This window comes from Ictidomys tridecemlineatus, chromosome 14 (genome assembly GCF_052094955.1).
Source record: "Ictidomys tridecemlineatus isolate mIctTri1 chromosome 14, mIctTri1.hap1, whole genome shotgun sequence".
Taxonomy (NCBI): Eukaryota; Metazoa; Chordata; class Mammalia; order Rodentia; family Sciuridae; genus Ictidomys; species Ictidomys tridecemlineatus.
In genome coordinates, this window is record NC_135490.1 from 3,042,730 (window position 1) to 3,066,665 (window position 23,936).

Below are 23,936 nucleotides of genomic sequence, written 5' to 3' on the forward strand. Positions count from 1 at the left end.
TCATACTGAAACATCTATATTAGCAAAGAAGGCAGTTTTGAACTATAAGCAGACTAGGCTTTTTAAAGGTAATACTAACATATCTTGGCTCATACAGTAATATCCATATACCTACATTCGATGTAAAAATATAATGAGTTAAAAAAGAGCTTAAAATTGCTTTAAAAATAATCGCCAATATATCTTTTGAAAGTTAATCTAGAAATCCTAAAAGTGCGTGGGGGGGGGCATTGCTCTGTCTGCTCAGGGGTTATTACTGACACAAACACATCCCAGAGCTGGCAGTTAAACACACAGATTTTTAAAATAATTTATTCTATCCAAATTGTAGTGTTTCCTGATCTGAGAAGGAGTTGCTAAAAGATACCTTTAGCAGCAGGTAAAATCTCAGAGTTAGCTACTGGCATGACTGATCTCATATAAAAAGAGCAGTGACCAAGAAACAAAAATAACAAAGACTAAAGCTGGCCTGATGTTCAGATCCTTGGTGGAGATCTGGGTTCTGACCCACCCACAGGTGCACATGCCACAAACAAGGCTCAGGGCCACCAAGAAAAAGGGTCTTCCTGTGTTTCTCAGGACGTGGGCTCTCCAAACCAGCTTGAGAACAGACAGCCCAGCATCAGAAAGGCTGTGCAAGCAGAACTCTGGGGGCATAAATTTGTTGTTTCCAAACCAGTTCTCCTGTGAAGGGTGGTGGCACTTTTAATCTTCTTATTAAAAATTCCAGGGAACTCTCATGAAGTCCTGGGGTGGGGGTGGGGTGGGGGTGCCACTGGCAATTGCATGTAGAATGGTAGCTATTTTTATGGTCATGAAAATCCAACAATGAATTTAAGACTTACCAGAGAGAAATACGGAGAGCTTTTGTGTCTTAATATTCACCATTCAGTTTCCCTGTGATTAGTTTATGGCATGCACTACTTAAGATGTCGTGACTGTTTTCATATGAAGACAGTCCTACCTGAATTTTTGTTCACTTCATCAAAATAAGTTGCTCCCATCCACTAAACATTATTGGAGATTTATCTGGGCTGAGTTTAAAAATCAAGCAAGTCAAAACCTCACAAACTGCATGAAAATGCAGGTTTTAAAAGAAAGTTTACTTTATCCTCCTCTGGGTTCCTGAGCCTCTTCATTACCATTCCTACCGTATAAAAATATCGCTCACTACGTCCCAGTCAGTTGGGTTACACATGCAAAAACGCCAGTCTATACTGTCTTGTTGATTACCTTTTCTTATTGTGAATATATTTTTTTTTTATAATTTTGAGAAAAAGAGCTTAGGAAACAGAATAAATTTAGGTAACAGAGACAGGGTGGGTAATTCCACCTGAAACAGAAAGAAAAGCTCAAAAGTCTAATTGTTTAGGATGAATTGAAAGGGAAAAGATTCTCACACTCACAGAAATACATGAATAAGATTGAAAGGTAACAGAAAAAAATAGAGAAAATAAGAGTAGAAGTGCTAGAGAGAGGGAGGAGAAGGGAAATGAGCAAGAATCCACTCACCACGTGGCCAGAAAGAACCAAGGGTGGCTGCAGCTGAGCCAGGCCCTGTGCAAACACCTGCAGGCAGGAAGGTCAGCGTGTGAAGCAGAGGTTGTGCTGGATCGAGCATTATCTAAAATTCCATAGCGGGGTGTGGTGGTGCACACTGGTGATCCCAGCACCTCTGGAGGCTGAGGCAAGAGGATCCCAAGTTCCAGGCTAGCCTGAGAGGAAGACCCTGTCTCCAAATGAAAAGGGACCTGGGTGTGTGGCTCAGTGGTAGAGCCTCTGGGCTCAATTGCTAGTGCCCCCCTGCCACCACAGGACTTCATGAAAGTACTCTGGGATTTTTAAGATTAAAGTACCACCACCTTTCACTCTATCTCAGTGCATCATCTGCTAATAACTGTGCATATGTGTGTATGCTGCTCCTATAAGCTGAGATACGCCTCCCAAAACAGGCATGCTTAGTCCTGACCACAGAAGCTCATGCATAATGTGGAGATGGCGCTGTGTCAGGCATAATTAATGATCATGAGGTCAAGGCAGTCCTTGATCTAGTAACTACTGCCTTAGCAAGACAGGGAAACTCCTTGCCAAGATACATACACAAGGAAGAGAGCCCCAAGAAGAAGAGGCGTGATTGAACACGTGTCTGCAGGCCAAGGAAGCAGGGGTGCCGGCTGCCAGCAGAAGCTGAGATGCCTGGGGTGGATCCTTCCCCAGTGCCCTGCACACACCTTGGCCTCAGAGTTGGGGCCTCTAAGAACCAGGATAAATTTCTGTTGTTTTAAGCCACATAGTGTATAGTATGAAGTTATGACAGCCTAGGAAACCAAGGATACTTATTTATTTCCTCATTTGTTCATCCATTCTTTTATCCATGTATATTCAGAGACACATAAAAATAACTCTTAACAGTGGAATCCCTGCCTGTTGGGGGAATGCATGACACATAGTGGAAGCGCAGCAGACACTTCCTAAGGGAGTGGATTTTTAGGGAGCAGATATTAAAATGTATGAAGAGACCTGGGGAAGGAATAATTGAAATAAAAATGTAAATAAAATGCTAGCAAATCACTGGACTTAAGACTTAAGTTCAGCTCCCTGTTTTGGAGAAGGGATTCTGATTGCTCATTGGGTTGAATCTCTACAAAGTATTTTAACTTTCAAATGTATTTTCCTAAAAGGGCAGAATGCAAATGTAAATGTGCAGGTTATTAGAACCTCACAGCATCTATCTTTATCTACAAATATTAAAACAATTAACATAAGCAGTTTTACTTTTCCTATATTTTTGGCCCCTTTGAACCCTCCCAAACCCAGGTGCAGATGATTCTATGTGGCAAAGCTTGGGAACACAAGTCCTGAATATTGCAGAATGCAAACAATCAGGCCTTAAACAGCTGAGTTCGATGCAATTCCTACCGAGATATTGGATTTGAACCTAATTGGCGCTGCTACTTTTTTCCACTTAAATGAAGACAATCCAATTTTGGCTGGTCTACGTGACTTCAGTTGGAGAAATGTGAGAATGCCCAGTTTTGTTGACTTGCAGTTTCTGTGAAGCTATAATATCAAGAAAGAATTTAAATTCCATGCTCATCCTGCTCATTTTCAGTTTTACAAAGGATAAAGTGCACTTGGTGTGGCCGCCTGTGAGCAGCAGTGTGTGGGCCTGGGGCCGCGTGGCGTGGCGTGGCAGCAGTGCAGAGACCAGACCTGCCCCTGTGTTCCTGGCACTCCTCACGGGAGCCTGGGGGTGACAGTCAGGTTTGGGTACCATCTCAGGAGGAAAAGCTAAGCCTGGGCATTCTGTGGCGCCTGGACAGGGGTGACGGGTGATCCTGGGCATGGGCCAGCAGTCCCCTGCTGCCTTCTCTGCTCTGCGCTGCTCCCTTGTTACTGTCACTCTGGGTACCTGGCCTCGCTCCCTTGTTCCTGCCTCTCTGACAAAACACACCCAGCACTTGCATTCAATCATCAGCTGATAAGGAGTAAAGCCACTTGCTTGAACAAAGCTGGGAGTCATTTTGAAAGCCTTTCCCTGGAGCAGAGACATGGGCTTTTGATGGGTAATCAAGATTTACGAAAATGAGTTTGCAGAAGTTGACAACATCAGGACATATCTCCCGGCCTCCCCAGACCAGGCAACGCCTGCTTTGTGAAGCAGAACACAGAGATGGAGGCTGGGGCAGCTACACTGCTGCTAGAGCTACACTGGGAGGGCAGCTTACACCATGAAGCACCTGTCTCCACTCGCTCCTTCCTCCACAGAACTGCTAGAGAAGTGGCTTCGAGATCTCAGGAACAGCGGCACAGGGCAGCTACCCTGGACTCAATCTTCCATAGCTTCTCTTTAAGAAGATTCCAAAACGTGCAGCACTTCACCCCACTTCTCCTCCAGCCTATGCTACTCCTGGACTCTTCCTATAAACTGACCTTCATATGACCCTGAATGTCATAACTTCTTTGCAATTTATTTTGCAAAGCAAGGAATTTTGAAACTATCATGCACTACTTGACAGAAGAAATCTATTTGTAATGCTAGCCACTGGCTTGTGCTACCAAAAATCTTTAGCAAATGCTCTGCTGAAAGTTGGGGGACACTGAGTTTGTTTCAATGCATCCATAACATTTTCAAGCCCAAATGTGTTCCACAGAATTACAGCCTGTCATGACTCTTTACTCTCCTTCCCCAAATCCAGGTTTTTCTTAGTTGGAAGCTCTATTGAGGAATGGGAAGGGAAGAGAGATGAGAGGTGAAGTGGCAGCAGCTGCCATCAAGACACAAGTAGGCATTTGAGTAAGGACAGACAAGAACAGGGCCTGGTGCATGAGTAAGGAAGCCCTGGTGCTCCAATCAAGTGGAAGGCAGGACTCAAAGGCTGCACGAGCTAAAAATACAAAGCCCTTGTCAGCACAGCGCTCCTTGGATAGTTATGCAGGAAACGTGTCTAAGTCCGAGTGGTAGGCAAGCATCTTCTCTTCCTCTGTGCACTCCTGGAAGTGTGCAGGTGTCCTGCTGCCATCTGAACCTACAGAACCTGTAAGACCCGCAGGTGCTCAGACACCACAGCACCTGGATCTCCTGGAGGACCAGGGAGGTGAGGTGTGCACACTAAAACCACAATCTCAGCACAGGCTCTGCAGGCCCAAGCTCCACTGCCATCTGTCAGCGTGACCTCTGGTGTCATGTGTCTAATTCAGCACTCAAAAGTGGAAACGGTCCATTTGTCTGTCGTTGGGCTACAGTAAGGTAAACAAGGTGAGGAGCTGAGTCAGAGGCACCCTCCCTGTGAGCGTCCAACATGAAGCTCAGCCCTCATAGTCACACAGTGGTCATTCCTAGACTGGACTCCTGGGTGGAGTGCATGGGTATAGACCATTTATTTTCATGGGTTATCTGTGGGCGAAGTGAATTTCCATACTTTTAAATATAGGTGGCTGCATATGTACATTTACTTATGTATTTATTGAATTGCATATACATCATGCACCTATTATTTACATGTTATCCCTTTCAAAATGAGTCCATGTTAATAAATATTAATTATTAATATTAAGTCCATGTTAATAAATATTAATTTGCATTTAATTTTTAAAATAAATCTATTTAATTTTAAATTTAATTATAGTTTTTATTAATTAAATTAGTAGGAAGCAATGTGGAGGGATGTTCAGACTCTACCTTAAGAGAAAAATAATTTGAAAGAAAATTACTTTTAAGAAAAATGATTCAAGTTTAAAACAGTAAATTCAAAATACTGTCCACTTTGGCCTAAAGGTCTCTATTTAGCCTAACTTGATGTGCAAATAGATTGTAACATATTCTTCTGAAAATAACTAAATTTCAGCCAATCCCAGGGAGCTCGATGTTCAAATCATTGTTCAAACAAGACAGACAGGAGCCCTGACCAATCAGGCCGTGTCCACCTCACCTCCATTTCTGTATGTCACTTCCGTTGTCCGGATGCCACCACAGAATAAGTTCCCCATATAGTGGGATGGAGCATTCTGAACCACTTCTGTCCACATTGCTGCCTGACTCTAGCATTACCAATGAAGGCAAGTAAAATTTAGGAAATCATATAATATAGAGCAAGAGGAAAAAAAAAGAAAGTTTGCACTTTGCATACAACATCTACTACTGGAATCTCCAAGCAAATACATTGGGAACTCAGTGAATGGAAAACATTAAGTGGCAGGAAATGCTTACAGTTTAATTTATTGTCATGGATCTGATGGCTGAGAATGTGACACAAGCACTTTAGGGTAGGGATCAGAGAGAAAGAACAGACCCATGGAAGGGGGAGGGGCTGCAGAAGCAGAGAAGTCAGAGAGGCTAGAACAGGCAGCACTACTGGACACTGGACGGCGGAGCGAAGCCCAGGAGGGGTGGCCTGATCCACAAGCATCACGCAGCTTGTGGAAGTGGCTCTTCACTGAATGTCGATTATGCAAGTGGTGGTACAGGCACTGCCAGGAGTATTTAATGGCCATCACACAGGAGAATGAGCAAATATATAATGATAAACTCATACAAATGTGCTCATGGAACACAGCCATAAAATTACTGAACTATCACTGTGCACATGAGTGGACCTCACAACAAAACGCTGAGTGAAACCCTGGGCACAAGAGAACACAGAGTAGGTTTCCTTTTGCATAACCCTAAACTTTGAAGGCAAAGTTGTATGCAGATTTTATTAACGCAGGCTCAGATGTCATCGACTGGTGCTCAGAAGAAGAACAAGAAGACGGCAGTGACACTCAGGAGCAGGGCCCTTGCTGAAGTGGGAGACGGGGAGGTGTGTGAGAGGGGCTGGGGACGGTCTATTCCTCCACACAGCAGGAGTGACGCTGGTTTCCTCTGGCCGTGATGGACTGAGCCATGAATTTTAGTTTGGGCCTATTTTTGAATGTGCTATATTTCTTAAGGAAGTTTTAAAAAGGGAGACAATTGGTTGATTGAAAATCTGAGTAGGGGTGTGTTGCTGGGGGAGGTCTGTCCATCTGTTTGTGGAGTGACCTCCTGCAGCTGCTCTGAAGTAGAAGAGTGTTATGAACAGTGATCTCTGCAGCACGATCATCTGCCCTTTGATTGATATGCTCTTGAGGGTTGATGATGCCTACGTGGATGTTATTAGTGCTTGTCTGGGAGCAGCTCCTTGATGTCATGGCAATGGGAGCCAGTGGTCCAGGAAGGAGGACCAATAAATAAGAGCACTAGGAAGAACGCGAGTTTCCCTCTAGAACGTCGCTGAGCCAGAGACAGACCTGCTGATGGCGAATTCATTCAGAAAGTCACCCCTGGGCAGGAGGCTTCAAGCATGAATGATTTTCTGTACGTCACGGAAGCCTAAAGCTCACTGCCTCACTTAAAGCAGCAGTTAATTAGGCACCCTTTAAACCACTACTTTATGGAACATAAAAGAGTAGACAGATTCGGACATCTCATGAGTACTTCTTGTTTCAACACAATCTTTCTTCCACGTCCATCGAGAGATGTACTAAAATGCCTTTTAATAACAGAAAAGTCAGGTTCCAGCCTTGGCAGTTTGAGTCCGTAAGAAAGCCACGCTCGTAAACAAATTATAAACTATCTCCGCCTATGTTGCTCCTAAGCCCACAAGTTCCCTCATCCCTGAACTTCTAATTATGGATTATTATTGGACAAAATGACTTCATCACTCCTCTCCGAAAAGTAAACGTTCTTAAGAATGGAAACACTTTACTATTGCAATAGCGGGGCGGGGGGGGGGGGGCTCTGGAACTCGCAGGGCTCAAACCCTGGCACTCACAGAGGCGTGTCCACGTCCTTGCACCTCACTGTCCACACCCAGGCAGAAGCATTTGTGAGGACGCACTGACAGAGCTGGGAGGGCCTGGTGTGGGCCCGGCACCAGGCCGTGCTGCCTGCATCGGCACACGCTGACCACAAGTGTCCTCCTCCTCGTGTGCGTCCAGGTTCTCCACAGAACGCTGCACGTCCTCAAGGCTCTCGTTTCTTCAATCAATATTCACCCAAAACAGCACTTTCTCGTCAACCTCATCCCCATCCCTACTCTGGGCTCCATGTCCCCACCTCTGCCCTTCCTGCCCCTGGTCCCACCCAGATGTCAGGTCAGACCCTTGCCTCCTTTGTGGGTCGCCACCAACAGGGAACCCGAGAAGGCCTGTTTAACTCTGCAGGAGGTCGCCAGCCCTCTCACCAGGTGCTGCCCATAGTAGGTATTCAGTGTTTGACGGAAAAGATTGCAAAGCAGAATCACCAATTCCTTCTGGCCTCTAAAATCTGCATCTGCTTCTGAGCTGTTCAGGAGGGTCAAATAGCCTGGGAATTAATATTTTTCTGACATGACACACTAAAAATCAAAGAAAACAACAACAACAAAAACTATTATTGAGAATTTCTAAAAATACCCTGTTATTAAATTAAATACAGAGCTACATAGTTCTATAAAGTAAGGTAGCCTTCATGGACAATGACTGTGAGTTCAAGACTTACAGTCTAGATAAAATTGACATATTTCCACACTGTGCCCTAGCAGCATACCCTGGGTCTCAGCAGCATATGGATTGTCTAACATATGGATAATGACCCTGTTCCACAGAGTCTGTGATGTCTACAATCACTGTGCTCTGCAAAACAGGCTGCTAGTGTTTATGAGGAATAAGCTTATTCTCTCATTTATTTAATAACTCTTTAGATAGTAACCACTACCTAAAATTGTCATACCTATATTATACTACTATTCACTTATGGAGGAAATATCTGCTGAAGAAATAAAATGAAAATTACATTTATATACCTAATATATTCTCAAAGAAGTTTAGAAGGAGAGAAAAATTATTTATCTACACATATGATTGTATCTTTAAAAAATCCAACTATCTACAAGAACACATTATTGGAACCAAGAAATGACTATCAAATGATTTGGTCTATGATAAAAACATAAAAAGCAACTTAACCCAATTAATGTGAGAAACAACTGTTTAACAGCACAGGCGGTAAGTAGCATGTTGCCTTCACTGAATTGGCCTGTGACACTGACCCTGGACTTGAGTATTAACCATGGGAGCTAGAGGTTATGGCACAGAAGTGGAGAGACACAGAAAGGTGTGTTGTCACATCACGTGAACTAAAGAGAATATCACAGGTCAATTATTATCATCAGTTGCATGTGGCTTTTTAAAGGAATTTCTCCATGAGGATACTCTAGGTAGCATAAAACTCTAAGACTGCTATGCAAAAAAGTATGGTATGGCAGGTCCTCAAAATATTAATAATGGACTCACCATGAGATCCAGCAATCCCACTTCTGGGTGCATATCCAAAAGAAGGGAAACCAAGGTCTCAAAAGACAACTGCTCTCTCCTGTTCACTGAAGAACTGTTCAAAGAGCAAAGATAGGGAACCATGTACATGGGAATGGGTGAACAGATCATGGCATACACAGGCAGGAGATTCTTATTCAGCCTTCAAAAACAAGAAAATCCTGACTCACGCTGCAACTGAACTAAACAATCACAGAAACAAATGTACTGCATGAACCCACACAGATGAGGAGGCTAGGAGCCCAGCTCAGGAACAGAGGAGAGAATGGTGGGTTGCCGGGGGCTGAGGAAAGAGATAAGTCGGGAATCGCTGCCCAACCAGGACAAAGTCTCAGTCACACAGGATGACGGAATTGCACAGACCTCTGTGCAGTGTGGCTCCTGGAGATGACAACATGGTACTGTGCATTAAAAATCTATTAAGAGGCGAGATGCTATGTTAAGTGATCTTACCACGATGAAAACATCACAAAATGTACAAGCAAAATTCCTGACCAAACCTAATAGTTGCCAAATCTAATTGCTTTACCTTGCGTCATATACTACTCATATACTTGGTTAAATCAGTGGGCCTTTAGTTTGTAGAAGAAAGCTTTTCATTGCTTCATTATAGGATAATAAATGTTTTCCTTAAAAACTAGAAAAACTTATCAATGATGTAAAGAGGAAACAGGAAACTGAAAATAAGTAAAGAATTTTACTCACAGAATATCCAACCTAATGCCATTGATAAATATTTAAGAAGTAGAGGGATTAAAACATTCATTCAAATTCTGAAGAAAAGAAAACAATGTATGTCTATTTAAAGAGCATGATTGGCATTTTCTTTCGGAGGTCATATGCCATTGGGAACCGCTTAATCACCTAAGTTTTCTGATCCCTTAGTATTCATAAAGTATAAAAGCAACATCACTGACGAGAGTATCTCACCTGCTACTTGGTCCTGCCCTGCTTGAGAGGAGTGTGTGTCCGTCATCAGCAGAGCCAGAAGTCCAGCACAGGCCATCACTGTTTTGCCAAGTGCCTGGTTGAGACTGTGGCTGCTTCATTGGCAAATGCAGCCTCTGAGCAAAACTCTAAACCAGCACTTGGGGAACTTCCCTCCTACCAAGGGGTGAGGTCCGAGTTGGGAAAAGTGTGTCTTCAAGGTCTGAGTTGGGAAGTAGGTAGCAATAGCTCAAACTCTGAGGGAACCCTGGCCCTGAAACACAACGGTGCCCACCTGACAATGAGGGCTGCAGTCATGAGGGCAGGTGCATGCCCACGGGGCAGAAGCAGGGCCACGAGGAACCGGGCAGGCCCACGGGGTGCAGGTGCAGGCCCACGCAGCACAGGGCAGGCCCACGGGGTGCAGGTGCAGGCCCAGGAGAAGCCGGGCAGGCCCACGGGGTGCAGGTGCAGGCCCAGGAGAAGCCGGGCAGGCCCACAGGGTGCAGGTAAAGGCCCATGTGGCATGAGGTAGGCCCACAGGGTGCAGAAGCAGGACCATGTGGCACCAGGCAGGCCCAAGGAGTGCAGGTGCCGGCCCACATGATTCTGCCATGGAGCACTGCGGTAGCACCTGCAGGCCTTCAAGGTGCCTGGGGGAGGTGTCCACAACACCCAAATGCCACCACCAGAGTCTTACGTGACAGGGAACAATGGAGTAATACCCTGAAATTTCTCTTTCTATTTTCGCCTCCACTGAAACATAGTCAGCCTGTCAGTTTCCTTCAAAATGCATTTTTTTTTCTACCAACTTAAACTTGGTTAAAGTACAACAGCCATACACCACCTACCAGTGTTTCAGTCAACAATGGACCACAATGTGGTGGGAATCCTGGGATATTATAATAAAATTGAAAAATTCCTACAGTCCAGTGTTTTTACTGGATTGTCTATGTTTTAAAATGTTTAAAAGCACCTTTACTTGCCATTCTGTTGCAACTGCCTAAGGTATTCCCTACAATCACATGCTGTGGGGTACCTTCACAGTCCGGTACATAGTAGGCTACGCTGTCCCAGTTTGTATAAGTCTCCTGGGCATTTGCTCAACAAAATCACCTGGACACATAGCCCAGAATGCATGTGCCTCAACTGATCCGTGACCAAATACCCACCTTGGGCTTATCACTGACTGACAGGTGACTGCACAAACAGGGCATCCTGGTCATGGACTGAAGAGGTGACCGTGTAAACACTGCTGGTGAACTTCTATACTAGCAAGCCCTAATTTGTAAGATAATTCTTAAATTAAGATAGAAATTCATGCCTAAGATAATAAGAATAAGAAGCCTATGAAATAATCAGTGTGGGAGTATTGACTTTAGGTAGAATTTCTGACTTTTAAAATATATGGATAATCAAATACTTTTTGTCAATAAACAAAATTGAATCAAGAAAGAAATTTCTATGGATGTTTTTCTAAGAGATCTTCCCAATGGCTTGCCTTTCTTAGAAAATAAGTACACAGTACTATAATTCCTACTTATCATCCTGTACTTCAATTTCATAAGATCAAAAATATATTACCCCAAATTATTTTTCTAGAAGAAATTGTCACTTGCTTAAAAACCCAAATGGAAACCCTCCATGTAAAAATTAACTCAGTGTTACATTTATTTTCCATAAAATTATTTCTTGTCAAATAGTAGCTCACCCTTATTATTATCTCATTAAAGAGTGGTTGGGAATGAGCTCCACCCTGCTCTCTAGAGCTTCTCCCCTCAATGATGCTGATGCTGTTTGCAGTATGCAGTCAAAAGCATCAGTTCCACAGGGCGTGGCCCAGGCCCAGGAGGCCCCTGGCTCTGCCTCTCTCTCCACCAGCGTCAACAAAGCACGAGGTGAGATCCTCACTCTCTGTTTGGAAAAGGCTCAGAAGTCCCCTCAGCAGCCTGCCTGGTGCACCTGCTCCAATGGGGACCACTGGAGGGACATCTGCTTCCAACTGAGACAAGTGGGAAAGAATCATAAGAGGGCCATGGAGACGGTACACCCACCAGACAGAGCAGAGAGAGGCCTTTTTGAAGGTAAGAGGTAGATCAGTCTACCCCAGCCTGCCTTGGTGACTTCTGATGAGAACTGTCACGGCAGGCTTGCTTTTCTTTTTTTTCTTTTCTTTTTTTTTTTTTTTTTTAAGAGAGAGAGAGGAGAGAGAGAGAGAATTTTAATATTTATTTTTTAGTTTTCGGTGCACACAACATCTTTGTTTGTATGTGGTGCTGAGGATTGAACCCGGGCCGCACACATGCCAGGCGAGCATGCTACCACTTGAGCCACATCCCCAGCCTGCAGGCTTGCTTTTCTGCTCAGGGGGTTCTTTGGAGCTGGGGGGCACAGGTAGGAGGAGTATAAGGCACCAGCTAATTTCAAAAGCAGAAAACACTTGGAATGACATGAATGAAAGGGAAAATGCCATCACAGGAGGGACACACGGGAGGGACAAGCAGGAGACCCTGCAAAAGAAGACAGGAGCAAGGCTCTCTCGGCACCACATGGAAAGGAAACCGTGTCCATGCAGCAGATGTCTGGAGACGCAGAACTGTCTGGAAAGGGGAACAGTGAAACTGCAGATGGAGGAGGAGAGGAAATACAACCATTTTCCTTTTTTAGCATCTCTCTGCAACTGCTTAAGCTCAGTCTGTTTGACAAACAGTTGCTGGGTGTCCGCTTTGCTGGATGCCCAGGGCTGGAAGAAGATGATGGTGGTGCATCTTGCCTTCAAGAAAGCCTTAGATTGACAGGATGGAACTTGCAGTCAGTGCAAGTACCAATGCTGAGGATTCTGACCCTGAATTCTACATGTAGCCTTTTGCCAGGGTTCAAAATCAAAAGACTACAATTAAACATCAATGAAATATGGTTAAAAAATAGTTTTGTAAATTTTTTTAACAAAATCATGCTCTCCTTATAAACTTGCTGGATTAATTCTACTGCATACTAAAGAGATTAAGGAGAAAGGGTGGTATGCCATGGCTTCTATGTAGAGTCGGGGGTTAGGAGCTGTTCCCTCCTACCAGCATCCCCTGAGCATGAGGCAGCTGGTCCTGAGACTGGAACAGATTTTAGCTGCTTCAAAGGGAGTCAGATGTATTTGAATGTAAAGATGTAAAACACTCATAAATTATTTCAGTGAGATGTCAAAACAGTGAGTCATGATATGTCAACTATTTAAAAATATTAACTTTAACTGTTTTCTTTTTTTTAATACAAGCTTTATAGAAGTTTGAGCAGCAGCTCTGCCTTGAAGAACATTCCTAATAAGGTGGAGGGCATTGGAGTAAGTCTCTCAGGGCAAACCAGAGGCCAGACAGGAGTGTGCCTGAAGGTCCCCCACGGGGAAGGAGCAGTGGGTAGGCACTGGCCAAGCAGAGAGATCCTGGCTCTCCCCTGGTCTCTCCCAGGCCCTTGGCTCCAAGCTAACAAGAAAAGCAGCGGAGCTCCCACCTGCACACAGCCAGGGAGGGGAGTGGAGGCCCTGCTGGCAGGAGCTCCTAGCGTAGAATCTCCCAAGGCTCCTGTTACTCGGGAGGAGAGAGGGTGAGGAGAGGTAGGAGCCTCCAGAGCCTGAGGTCGGGGACAGGAGAGGAGAGCGAGACACCAGGCAAGGGACAAAGAAGAAACTCCTGGAGAAAAGAACTGGCTCGGACACAGGATGGACCTGAGGACGAGGATACAGCACAGCACAGCTCTGCAGCGAGCCTGGGCACCGTGACGTTTACCAGAGGGCCCGGACACCAGCCACTCCTGAACAGGCCACCACTGGGAATAACAAAGGTCAGCAGCCAGCGCTAAGGAGGAAAGCAGGCACCCCCAGCCTCGCCCCTGGACAGAGCCTTTCTCTAGCTTGTGAGGGTTGTACTGAGGACGGGTCAATGCTTCAGTAACACGGACGGCCATGGAGACACCCCAAAGTAGTCAGCCCTACTCCAAGTCCTTCACACCAAGCGTCGTACGCAATCATCACCCACAAAAATCACTTTTTTTTTCATCCCTGACTCTGGTTGCCATTAGGACCATGAAGCCTTGTAAAGTGTGGTTGCCCCAAGACACACAGAGCTGGGTCCCAGGACCTGATAGTGAGAGCATTTAATTGCCACTGCCGAACCTGCCTCGGATCAGCTGCACAGTCATTCTTCTGCTTTGGCTGTCAATTTAAAAACCCCTTAGTTTGGAAAGCAAAAATATCTAAGTTTTTATCCAAACAAACCCTGAACTAACTGAGGGCCATGAGAAGAGACTTCTGTTCCATCTCAGAAAAAAATCACCTTGGTCAGCTCAGGTGGGTCTCCTCCTGACCCGCTTCCCTCCATTTTCCAGGGTGCAGGGATTTGACCAGACAGTCTCTCAGGGGTGTCCAGGTGCTGTCCTCTGTGGCTGTCCCTTGCCGTCCTGCCTTCCTTGCCTTCACATCCATAGCCCTGCTCCAGCCTGGCTCCCGCTGCCCAGCTCCAGGTGTGCACAGAAGACCAGCAGGAAACCAGCTAGTTCTCCAGGGTTGTTGACTGTTTCCTGCACAGGAAGCCTGTGAGCCTTCACCTCGTCCCTGGACAGGGGAATGTCAGAATGGACTTGGCAGCTGGCTGAGAGCCCCACTCCTCAGCAATGAGCCTCTGCCTCCCTCATCGACTGCCCTCATGCCCAGCGGGATGAAGAGCCAGATGGAGGCGGGCAGGCTCTGCCCTTCCCATAAAGGGGGGGATACATACAGCACAGTTGCAAACTTGCTAGGCTTCTTCTCGGGCTTAAACCGAGTTGTTTCAGAAAGAATACTGAGCAAGTCTCTGGCTTCCATTCTGGCACAGAGGGAGCAGGACTCGGAGTTCTAACACAAAGGAAAGCTGAGCAAGTTGGAATACCAACAACTCTTCTGAGATGACTCAGAGAGGTGAGTCACAGGGCAAACTGTTGTCCCCAAGACAGGGAAAGCAGACAGGTGACCACAGGGCATGAAGTACCATTGCAGACACCCACAGGCACGGATCTCTGCAGGAACCAGAGGTGAGTAGGGAAACCTGAGGGTGAATGATGGATTCCTGAAGGAGGTGAAGTGTGGGCCACTCAGAGGTAAAGACCCCAGGGCGCCCAGCCCTTAGGAGGCCTGCACACCAGGTATCACCTCCCAGGGCTCTGCCAGGTTCTTACAGTGAGTACTAGAGAAAGATCCCCTCCTGGTTCAACTGGGGGAGGGAAAAAGGAACCACTTCTAAATATGCTGGAGCATTTTATTTTTCTTAACAAGGTTTTCATCATTATTTAACACTACAGAGAAATTTCAAGAAAACTACAGACGATCCTCTAATGAACATAGGCACAGCAATCCTGAACACAATATTAGCAAAACAAATCCAACAATGCATTAAAAAATGTAGAATATTTTACCCAATTGATATTCATCTCAGGGGACAAGTCTGGTTCAACATGAAAATAATTAATGTGATCCATCACATCAACTGATAAACTAAAGAAGAACAATCACATGATCATATCCATAGACAAGAATGGATTTAATAAAATGCAACACATACTCATAAAAAATTCTAAAAATAGAGGGACATTTTCTCAATTTTACAGTGGATATCAACAACAACATTACCCTACAGATGAAGAACAAGGTAAGAATCCTCCCCTCACCGTTACTTTTCCACACTATACCAAGTGCAATAACACAATAAAGGAAATAAAAGGTATAAAACTTGTGAAGGAAGAAATAAAACAGCCTATATAGACAATGTGAAAGAAAAGAAATACGATTGAAATAATGTGAAATTACAACATAGTTGCAGCACACACAAAATGTCAGCTGGTGTCCTATTTTACCATCCGTGAACAAGTGGAATTTGAGATGAAAAACACAATGCTGTCTACACTAATGTCCCCCGAAATGAGACCCTTAGGTATAAATCAAATAAAACGCGTCAAAAACCTGTATGAGGTAAACTATAAAATTCTGATCATAAAAAGTGAAGAAGAACTAAATAAATGGAGAGTGTTCACATGATTACAGACAAAAAACAAACCTCAATACTGTCAGTTCTTCACAATTTCTTCTATAAATTCAAGGAAATCCCAGTCAAAATCTCATAAAAATATTTTGTAGATGTCAACAAAATGATTCTGTCGTTCACATGAAGAGGCAAAAGACCCAGAATAACCAAGGCCACACTGAAATACAAGACCAACTATCAGTTCTCCACTTTCAAATGTCACCATCAGACTACCAGAATCAAGGCAGTATGGCACTGGACAGGAATCTAATAACAGATCCGTGTGGCAGGAGAGCGTGAGGAAGAGACCCCCACAGATACAGTCAACTGAACTTTAATGAAGCAGCAAGGACAACGTGATGAAGAGAGAGGGCTTCTCAACAGAAGCTGTTGTGACAAATGGAAGTTCACGTGCTGGAAATGAATACAGACGCAGATCTTAGGCAGTGCACAGAAATTAACTACCCACGGACCACACACCCAAGTGTGACACACAGGACTGCAAACTCCTGCAGGAAAACAAGGAGAGAAGTTCAGTGACGTGACATGCAATGACTTCTGAGCTGCCACCCCAGTGTCCTGAGCCACGGAACAGAGCGTGGAGGCCAACGCCTTTGAACTTCCAAGGGCCTTCCCTTCACAGCATTTGCTGCTGCTTGTGTTCTTGATAGCTGCCATTCTGACTGGAGTGGGATGGAATCTCAGTGTAGTGTTAACCTGCATTTCTCTAATTGCTAGAGATGCTGAAAATTTTTTCATGTATTTGTCAACCATTCATATTTCTTCTTTTGAGAAGTGTCTGTTCAGTTCCTTTGTCCATTTATTGATTGGGTTATTTGGGTTTTGTTTTGTTTTTGTTTTTGAGTTATATCCAAGAATTTAAAAGAAGGATACTGTAGTGACACAACAGCATCGATGTTTATAGCAGCACAATTCACAATATCTAAGTTACTCAGTCAGCCTAAGTGCCCTTCAACAGATGAGTGGATGCAGAGAATGTGGTATCTATGCACAATGGAGTATTACTCAAACGTTAAGAAAAATGACTGTAGGAAATTTGACCCCAAATGGATGGATCTGGAGACCATCATATTAAGTGAAATAAGCCAATCCCCCCAAACCAAAGGTTGAATGTTTCCTCTGATATGCGGAAGATAATCCACAATAAGGAGAGAGAAGTGGAAGAATAGAAGTCTATTGGATGAGACCAAGGGAATGAAGGGAAAGGGAGGGGAACAGGAAAAGGAAAGACCGTGGAATGCATGTGACATTACTTTCCTATGTGCACATTAGGGACACACCCCGGTGAACCTCATCATCAGGTACATCTACAAGAATGGGGTCCTAATTAGAATAAGATGTACTTCATGCTTGTACAATTATATCAAAATGGATTCTACTGTCTTGTATAAGTAAAAAGAACCAAAGAAAATTGTGGCTGCTCTTCAAAATGGTGGAGGGAGTGCCAGGACCAGCCGCTGCCTGGGAGGAAGCGTGGCAAAAGGCACATCACACACAGCAGAGGTGTCCAAAGCACACCAGCCCCTGAAACTCAGAACTCTGAAAACCCAGCAATAGAGCCACAAACAACCCCACAAGGAGATGAGCTGCAGGTGTTACAGAGGTTTCACCAGGAGGACCTCAAGAAGGCACCTGAGCTCATGACAGCATGGCCAACCTAACACGTCATCAGGGACATGTACACTGAAGCAACCGTGAGACCCCAAGGTCTCCTGCCAGATTGGCCTTGGCCAACGTGCTGACAAAGCCGGATGTGGGCCAGGCATCACTCACTCACTGCTGGGAGTAGAAGTGGTCACGCTGGAGGACCCTTACCACACAATGCTGCATTCACACTCCTCGGGACTCACCCAAATCAGCTGAAGCATGGCCACCTGGAACCTGGGCATGGGGTTCACAGTTGCTTTGCCCATGATGGCCAACCCCATGGAGCAGCCAAGAGGCCTTCAGTAGGTGGTTGGGTAAGTAAAATGAGGCATAGACAGATCCTGACAATGCGATAAGATTCAGTATTGATAAGGAACAAGCCGTAAGCCATGAAGTACCTTAAACAAAGGTGAAAGAAGCCAGTCTGGAAAGGTTCGTAGGGCATGATCCATTGCATGACATTCTGGAAAAGGGAAAACTGTGGGGAGAGTAGAAGACCCATGGTTGCTGGGGGTCAGGGGGACAAGTGATGAGTGGAAGCAGCAGAGAGGACTTTTAGGGCAGAGAAACTATCTGCATGGCAGAATAATGGTGGGTACCTGCCATTTATGTTTATCATAAAATACATGGCAGACTTAAGCAATGGCCCCAGATATAACTATGAACTTTGTCCATCAGACGTATCAATGTACCACTCTGGTTATTGATGTTGATAGTAGTGGAGGCTGTCCTTGTGTGGGGGCAGCGGGGACATGGGGTCTCTGTACCTCCCATTCAATTTTACCATGAACCTAAAACTTTTCTGAAATATGGATTTTTAAAGAAAGATTGTGGCAAACTTCAAAGTTTCCACAGAACCATGCATTTGAACACAAGTCCACAAGTATCACCTGTGAAATTCTGATTGCACTAATGACATCTGCCAAAAGACGTTGGTAAATGAGTTTCCACCTTCCAGGCCCCAGGGGAGGATGGAACGTCTCCTGAGGACGGGGTCATTTTGGCTGGAAGAGAAGTTGGTTGACTAAAGTCATAGAGCCACATCAAGTTATGAGGATCCCCAGGGGCAGGTCAGGATGGACAGGGAAACAATGTGAAGGAGGAGGAGCAAAACCAAAGGGAGGAGGGGCACCTTGGGTCTGAGCTGCAGCATGGGCAAGCACCACTCTGTCGGCTTGGGCACACACACAGCAGCTTTGGCAAAACGGTATAACTTTTTTTTTAGAGAGAGAGAGAGAGAGAGAGAGAGAGAGAGAGAGAGAGAGAGAGAGAGAGAATTTTAATATTTATTTATTTACTTTTAGTTATGGGCGGACACAACATCTTTGTGTGTATGTGGTGCTGAGGACGGAACCCGGGCCACACGCAGGCCAGGAGAGCGCGCTACCGTTTGAGCCACATCCCCAGCCCCCCAAACTGAATAACTATTGATGAAAACACTTCTTTATTTCAACAGCACGTAGGGAACTTTGGCTAAGCTGTTTTTTCCATGTGGGATGCTTTCAGAGCAGAGGCTTTGTTTCCTGGGGCTGGTCACCTGAGACCAGGGAGAAGCCTCAGTGTGGCTCCCTGGTACTGCCCATGTGAAAGGGTCCTGGAGCAGGGCTGACTCCAGCCAAGGCCAGAATCCTCTGGAGCACTTTGGACTGCCTGTAGTCTTCCCTCTGTGTTATTCGGCTTGGCTCTTTATGGAGTATCATAAACTATGACTTCAACAACAGCTGCTCATCTTCTCACCATGCTGGAGGCTGAAGTCAAGATCAAGGTGCATGCACATTCAGTCCCTGCTACAGCCCTTCCTCCCAGCTCGTCGACAGCCACCTCCATGCTGTGTGGGCACAGGCCGAGCCAGCGAGCTCTCTGGTCTCTTCTCATGAGAACTTCTACTGAATCAGGGCCCCATCCTATGACCTCGTTTAACGTAAAGTACGTCCTCACAGGCTCTGTCTCCAGTTTCACATGGGGATCCGGTTTCAACGTGTGAATCCAAGGGTCTACAGATTGTCAGTCCCCCAGGATGGATCCAAATGTCAAGGGAGCCTGACTTGTGCATGTTTAACAAGCACCCCAGATGCCTCTCCCGGGAAACTCATGCAGAGATTACTGGAGAGCAAAAATCATGGGTGAGGAAGTGAGAAAAACTGATGCGAGTTCAGCTCAACACTTAGCTTGTGACACCATGTAGCCTAGTCAATTTTATGAACCCTGGGTTCTGAGTTTTCAAATAATAAAAGCAATATACAAACTGTTAATCAAAAGGAAATTCCAACTGCCCAAATGCAGTATTGGACGCTAATGAAGGGAAAGAAATTAAACCTGGCCCAAGTAGCTTCTCAAAACCTGAGAGTGAAGCCTGAGGATGTGATCAGGCGCACAGTCTGGGTGATTGTATGACTCACGCTTCGGAATGAGGCGTTGCTTTCTTTCACTATGCGTACCGTAAAGTCCACTCACTCCCAACCAGACAGCAGACCACAACACGGCTGGCTGGAGAGAGGCTGGGTAATGACAACCCAGGCCCATTCACTGGGGTTCTCCCTAGTGAGGATCTGGCCTCTGAAGCCCAGTGGAAATAATTTACATTTCTGTTCCATGGAGCTTTCCATTCTTAAAAATGAAGCAATCTCAAGCTGTATTCTCCATGCCCAGAAGGCAAATGATATTTTACAGGATTTACAGAAGATATTCTAAAAAGGAACTTCTGGGCTACTCTGGTGTGGCTACTAGGTACCTGGGCTTACCAGCTGCTTCTTAACTCTACTCCTTAAGTTGTTCTATCGTGTTAGATGAGCACATATGATTTGTTGGAATCTCTGCTAGAAATGGAAATGCATGGAGAGGACACAGTCCCTCATCTGACATGGCTCCTTCATCTGATGTGGCTCTTAGGCCCCGAAGAACAACATACGGAAACAGTCACAAAGGCAATTACAGCACAGTGGAGGAGGCCCACAACGCACTGGAGAGATGCAGGAAGCAGGGACCACAGGCAAGGTTCTGCTTGAGACAGCCAGGGAAGGTCCACAGTGCAGGTTTAGTGAAACACGGGGTTTTATTAAAACTGCATGTTATTCAAAATTGAGTAAGGATAAACTCAGTTAACTTCCAGTCTGGGACTGTTGCTGCAGAAATCTAAATTTTATGAATAGCAACAAGAACAAAATACAAAGAGCTGCTCCCTTTGCAGTGCTTGTGTACTGTGAGCCAGATGCCCCTCCCACAGAGCTGGCCAGGGATGGCAGCCTGCTCTTGTACATATGTAATTGGACCCAGGTTGGAGCACAGTGGCACACATCTATAATCCCAGCAACTTGGGAGGCTGAGGCAGGAGGATCACAAGTTCAGGACCAGCCTCAGCAACTTAGTGAGACCCTGTCTTAAAAGAAGAAAAGTGGTGAGGATATAGCTCAGTGGTAATTCACCCCTGAGTGGAATCCCCAGTAACAAAAAGTAAGAGAAAACAAGTGAACCTGGGCAGGAGTTACTGTGTACTCTCTCCTGGCTGCTTATTTCTTCACTGCAGGCTGAGAACCTCAACTCAAAAGTCTGCTGGCACCAAGCTCAAATATTTACACATCCAATTATTTTAAAAATAGCCCAAACTAGCAGACTTTGGGCCATTTAGAGCCAGCCTGCTTTGCATACCTTGCAAAACCTCATGCGACAGCTGTTCCCCTTTGATAAGATGGAGCCTTGGAGTTTTAAGATGCGGTCATGGGCTCAGTTATGGCCCCCACAAAGTCACATGTTGAAGTTCTAACACCCAGGAGCTCAGCATGCTGCTGTATTTGGAGATAACTGCTGTAAAGAGATAATTAAGGTTAAACGAGGTCATATGAGTGGCCGTAATCCAGGATGACTGGGGTCTTTAGAAGAGGCTATTAGGACAGACACACGCAGAAGAAAGACCATGGGAAGGCCCAGGGGAAGTTTCCATCTGCATGTCACCGAGCGCCCAGAGGTCTGCATTGACCTTGGACTTCAGCCTCCAGTTCCACAAGCAGACATTTCTGTGGTCCAATCCCAGGATCCCAGCTCGTGGGGCTGTAGATCACAGAGCTGATTACTGCTTTGTCTATACCATGGCTACCCTTGGAAGGCATCCGGCCAGGGTCCACCCACCCGCTGTGCTGCTGAGCAATACCACCAAGACTCCTGGCCTGGTCTGATGTCCTCACTGGGCATGCCCGCTCTCCTCCCCTCTGGGTGGTTTGGCTGGGCTCAGGCTGAGGGACATTCCTGTCCTGCAGCTGAGACCTGCAAGCCTGGTGTGTGTTGCTGCCTCTCATGTGGTGTCCTTTCCTCCTTTGTCCCCCAACCCCTGAACTCCCACCCAGAGTCTCTGGTCTTTGTAAATCTGTGTGGACCAACAGGTTCCTCAGGCAAATTTGCTGTGGGTCAACCCAGGAAGTATTGATTAAATAGGTCTATTTTGGTTATTTCTGGTATGATACAGCAAAATTATTTCCTAGATTTATAGTAGTTCTAGGATAAATACCATGTAATATTTGTTATAAAAATATGAATCTCATGACTCAAAATTACAGATTCAGTGTCCTAAAATGTCACAAGTAGTGAAATGGAGTATACCAGATAGAGTTCAAAATTTGAAAGACTCTTTGGATCTCTGCTTTTTTTGCATTTTAATGTGAATCAGAAACTTAGATGATGCTGTGGGCTTTTCCTATAAGTCTGTTCAAATGAAACAAATGAAAGAAATAAATAACTGCACATACCCATTAAACAAACCAATTAAGCTTATGAGACAAGATGACACTATAATCCAGTTCTATAGACGCACTATAAAACAAGTGCCACAGAGAGATTTTAGACTCTTGTTGCAATGGAAATTGCCTTGCAAGGGCAAGCAGGCCCCACTTTGAGGACGGATTTCAATGGTTGCAGGCTCCCTGTCCGTGTTGTCCTGGGTGACCGTGCATCCTGCAGAGTGACAACCTCTTCATCCATACCATGAGAATCCTAGAGGGCACGGCTCTGCAGTCATGGATTCAGTTAGGTACCTGGGTGACACTCCTGACAGTCACTGTGCCATGGAAAGGGCTTAATGAGTATTGATTTCTAACTCCTGTCATCACTTTATTCCAAAGCATTTTCATTTCATAGAGTTCATACCAAATATTTGTCCTATTTAACATGCATGAGACTTAAACCACCGAAGGGCCAGTATGCTATTTCAAACTAGATAGTGGGCATGAATCTATTTTAGTAAATAAACATATTTGGCATGCGAAGACTTTGTCCTAGAAAGGACTATTCACGTAAGAAAGAGGGCATCTCAATGCTTCCAGTAATTGCTTTCAAAGCCAAACTTCAATACCCACAATAAGCTTGTAGTTCTGACAGGATAATGAAAAGTATGTAATCAATAGTTGTCCAATATGAAAGTCACATATCTTGTGCAGATCACCACATCACACTGAATAGGAGCTCATTTGCCTTCTCAGTGTCCATGTGGCACCTGCATGTTTTAACGGACTCATGTGACTATGATGGAATTCTAAATCTATTCCAAGAATTACTGACTGCTATTAAATTGATGCACATTCTGTTTAAGGAAGAAAACTACTGTATAGCTCACAGAAAGCTTTGTTAGAATTTTAAAATCATACTAAACCCAGGGAAGACCCCTGAATCACGGGATTATGTTTCTGCTGGAAATAGTGTTGCCGTAAGACAAGAGACAGGACGGGATGCTGGCGAAGATCCTGTGGCTGACTCCACACATCACCCTGTCACAAGTCAGTGTTATCACTTCTCCCTCCCAGAGGCAAGCAGGCAGCCAGGTGTGCCCACACGGCTGCAGGGAGCATGGTGGGAAGCTGTGGCACCTCCATCCTCCCCACGAAGGCGCCCACGCGAGACAACTGGGAGCCTCTAAGATCTTAAGGACGTCATTAGAAAAGTACAGCACACGGAGTTATTGAAGGTGTGAGGGGAGTCGGTAGGATACAAATGTGACATCCTTTTCTGAGATGAAGACATACAACTAGTGTTTTAATATGTCAAAATCAAATCTAATTACAGAACTTTACAGGGCAAGGTCTAATGATACAGCAGTTTCTCTCAAGAAGTCTTCAAGTAAACATTCCTAAGGTCCAGGAATGATGGAGTCCAAGAACGTGTCACCTGGAGAGTCACATCATTAGGTTTTCTTACTCGCAAGAAGCTCTCCACTTTCTCTCATATTCCATGACAATCCATTTTCTTTTCCAATTATTTCTGATATCTAAATTTTTTCTCGCCTTTTAGAACACCAAGAATCCATCTCCACAAAATCACCCTCATTCCCTATTGCAGCATCCTGTTTATAACCTCAATAATGTTTTACATTCTGTAATTAATATATCAAATTACTGACCTCTAGTCAGCCAGGGTTCCCCAATAAGTCATTAGCTCTCTGAAGGCCGGGGACGAGTCTATTTCATCACTCAAAGCCCACCTGGC

The 23,936-nt window shown here is 45.1% G+C and overlaps 1 protein-coding gene across 2 annotated transcripts in view; it reads right to left on the reverse strand.

Annotated features, from left to right (window-relative positions):
- The window catches only part of Csmd1 (CUB and Sushi multiple domains 1), a 1,629,066-nt gene that overhangs the window by 1,189,087 nt on the left and 416,043 nt on the right, over nucleotides 1–23,936 (reverse strand). The window lies entirely within an intron of this gene.